General features: G+C 36.4%; 1 long non-coding RNA gene across 2 annotated transcripts in view; it reads right to left on the minus strand.

Annotated features, from left to right (window-relative positions):
- Positions 1–357: 357 nt before the first annotated feature.
- Positions 358–3,500, minus strand: part of LOC106948530 (uncharacterized) — a 24,252-nt gene continuing 21,109 nt past the window's right edge. For both annotated transcript variants that reach the window (XR_001425193.1, XR_001425196.1), the window contains one exon: positions 358–529. This is a non-coding gene — a long non-coding RNA (uncharacterized LOC106948530). The remainder of the gene's footprint in view (positions 530–3,500) is intronic.

Genomic DNA, 3,500 nt, shown 5'->3' on the forward strand with positions numbered 1-3,500 from the left:
TTTTAAAACAAATTTTTCGTATTGACTGATTGTGGAGGAATAGTTTATATTTTGTTCTGCTTTTTTACAATAGGACTGATTCAAGAGCTGAAGTTTACAGACATGGAGGCTGAAGACTGATCAGGCTGAAGTCGTTTGATTTAACACCATTCTGACAAACCGCTCCCTTTTCACTCACAGATATCTGGGCTAATTTACCCTCCAGGAGTTAAACTGCAAGTTCACCATAAAATCTATGAAACGTCTTTATTTTAATCAGATCTTCTCCTCCCTCAGCTCACCTCAAACCAGGGCAATCTCTCATCTTTCCATATTTCTTTAATTCCATAGATCAATCCGAACAGAGAAGCCCAGAGCCATTTACTTTTAATTTTTATTACAACCTTCTTTTTCAGTTCTCAATTAATTTTATCCAATAAATTAAGGAGGATGAGTTGAATACGTTCTCTGTTCAGAAGAACGGTTTTCTTTCTAGTTCCCCTTCCTTTGTGACGCGGTTTTAAAACATGAGGCAGGCTTTCATGGCAACCTGGAGGAATTCAAACAAAGTGGAAAAAGTCAAAGGGAGAAATGGCCTGATAACGGAGAATTAGTTCAGCTTACACCTCTTCACATGCAGTTGTTGGAAATGTACTAATGGAAACTCCACATGTTGTAACTTTATCACAATTACACAGAAAACCATGTAGAGGACCCACATTGGGACGAATAGCAATTAGCTCAACAGGTCAGCTTTAAAACGGCAATCATGTTCAGCAATTTCTGTGGAAGTTTTCAAAACTGTTGGAGAAAATCTCTTTTACAAAGACACCTGATGTGTCCCAAAATGATTTTTTTTTCTTCTAGTGGACCAAATGGCTTGAAACTGGTCAAATATTAGCTAAATTCCAGATTTCTTTAAAAAGTAAGGAATGGCTTTGACAGAGTAGTTGAAAAGGTTTCTAAAGTTAGCTTCATAAATTGCATATTTTCTCCCATTTCTATGCAGAATGGACACTTTCAGTCATCTGTGAAATTGGTTAGCATGAGCTAACGAAGGGTTAGCATCTATCATCTATTTCACGCTACACTGAGATGTGTTTATCTTTCAATCCTGTCAAATTTGAGTTTTTATAAGATGTTTTAACAAATTATTAGAGGTTTAGAAGCAAACATTGCCTATTTTTGTGACTATATATAACTAGTTTATCTATTCTATACATTTTTACTTCTTTGTTTAAGACATTTAATAGTATAATGGGTTCAAAGTGTCACCATTCTGCTCATGTTTTTATGTAATTTTGCCTCAGTTCCGGCTGCAGTAATTCTTTCTGCTTACATGTTTATTGCTGTAATTTTTCAAAGATAAAATCATCAGAAAAAATAAGAAAATATGCACAAGTTAAACAGAAAATTATCAACAATTATGTCTGTGTCTATTTATAAACATCTCTTCATATGACTGTGCTACCATACTTTAGGATCTGATGATTTTTATTGCTTTGCCTCTGCAAATATGCAAAAAAGAAAAGATGTTCATGATCACATAGACGTTCACTGAACCCAGAGCGGCAACACGTTTAAACTTTACTGATAAACCACAGATGACACCTGCTGGTTGGGTGAGGCCGTCGGCTGTTTGCTGAATCCCTCTGACTGTGTTTGCTGTTTGAACAACTTCATTTTATTTTATTATTTACCCTTTTGTTTTCCCTGAGCTTCAATTAGTCACGTCTAAAACTGGAAACGTGTTTTCTTCTGTGCACATTGTTGTTTTGCTGCAGCAGTAGTTGAAAAGGTTTCTAAAGTTAGCTTCATAAATTGCATATTTACTGAATTTAGGTAACCAACAGCTGTAGGAAAAATTCACGACTGCAACGTGTGAAACGACCGATTGGAAAATTCATAATAATAATTATATTCTCAGTAATTTAAAATAATGAAATGTCCTTTTAAAGAATATTTAAATATTTCCCTGTGTATTTATTTACTTCACGGCTCCTGTACAAACGAGAAACAACGTTAAAATATTACAGAAGTTGCAGAGGGCAGACTATGAATAACTGCATGGTAGATTATTGCAGACTCATCTGTTTTAATGCGGTGTAAATTACTCCAGCTGAGCATTCATGTGTGCTTGTGTCCGGTCTGCGAGTGCAACCTGTTTCTGAGGAGCTCAGTCAGGTGTGAAATGCAAATTGTCGCTCCGTTAATTAAGAGCTCGCCACCCTGCAGTTCTCCTTTCTGAGCTGGAATATGTGTGTGAGCGTTGCTTCCTGTGGATCCAGGCGCGTTACTGTGACCCATTTGTCCCAGAAAACAGAGTATCAGAAAACACATTTTGATGCTTGTCTAGAAACTTCAACTCCAAGGAAAATCTGCACATTTCTCCAGCATTCTCCGTCTCTGTCTGACCACCAGGTTTATCAGAACCAGGAACCCTTTTTTTTTTGCCCTGTAGATTTTTGTTTTCTCAATATGTTTGGATTTTTTTTTTTGTAAATTCTCTGAAAATAACAAAGACAGCATGGTGAAAATAATAACCAACCTGTATGGAGGCTAAAGTTACACCCACAGAAAGTCTGGATTGAAGAAAACTACCACAAAGTCTTCATGTGCCGATTTACAGACGATATCTGTTGAAACAAATGAATCTGCTTGTGATCTACTGTTTATTTGCTAACAACATTAGCAGGAGCTAACGCAAAATCAAAACTAATTGGAAGATAATGAATGAAGCATCTTTAAGTCATTCTAACAACATTTTAATATATTTGAGAAAATGTTTTGAGTTAGAAACTGAAGATTTCTGAGCACCGAAACTCGTCTGTTTCCAAGAGAAAAAAAAAAACTCAAACTTTGAGATTAGTTTCACATATTTACTAGAAAAAACGTGGGAACTTTCTGAACTCTGAAAGTTGAACATTTTTGACTTTTGAGCTCAGAAATGACCATTTTTTTCCTACAAATTTACAACCTTTTGAGCTGAAATAATTTCCTTGTTTCTGAGATTTTTTTGCTCCTTTTTTCTGCCTATAATGGCCCTAATAAACAATCATATTAATCAACTATAGCTCTCATTTTCTTCATGACTTTATCAGCTCAGTATTATGTAGAAGGTAACACTATTTAACACTATTTAACATTTCAAATGGTCTAAAGGAAAAAAACATTAGCATGATCAAGTTGTTTGTTTCAGCTGATTATTTTTACACTTCCTCCTTTAATAATCTGGTGGCTTTCTTTGGAAAAATGAAACAAACGATTAGAAATGCTGTGCAGGCCGTCGCTGACTGACTGGTCACCTAACATGCTGTAAAGCTTTATTTTTGTGCTTGCTGTTCCAGCTCATCTTTGCATTGCACGTCGCTATGTAAATAACGGTTTTTGTTCAGCCGTCAGGTTGTGTTTGAGGACTGTGTTGGCTCCGGTTAGTAGCACCCCCCCCCCCCCCCGGCTCCGGTCCCCCCGCCTCTGAACAAAATATTTTGTCCTGCCCCTCTCCCCCCTTCTTTCCAATT

The sequence above is a fragment of the Poecilia latipinna genome, unplaced genomic scaffold (assembly GCF_001443285.1).
Source record: "Poecilia latipinna isolate Pla-1442-1.1 unplaced genomic scaffold, P_latipinna-1.0 Scaffold293, whole genome shotgun sequence".
In the NCBI taxonomy this organism is placed as follows: Eukaryota; Metazoa; Chordata; class Actinopteri; order Cyprinodontiformes; family Poeciliidae; genus Poecilia; species Poecilia latipinna.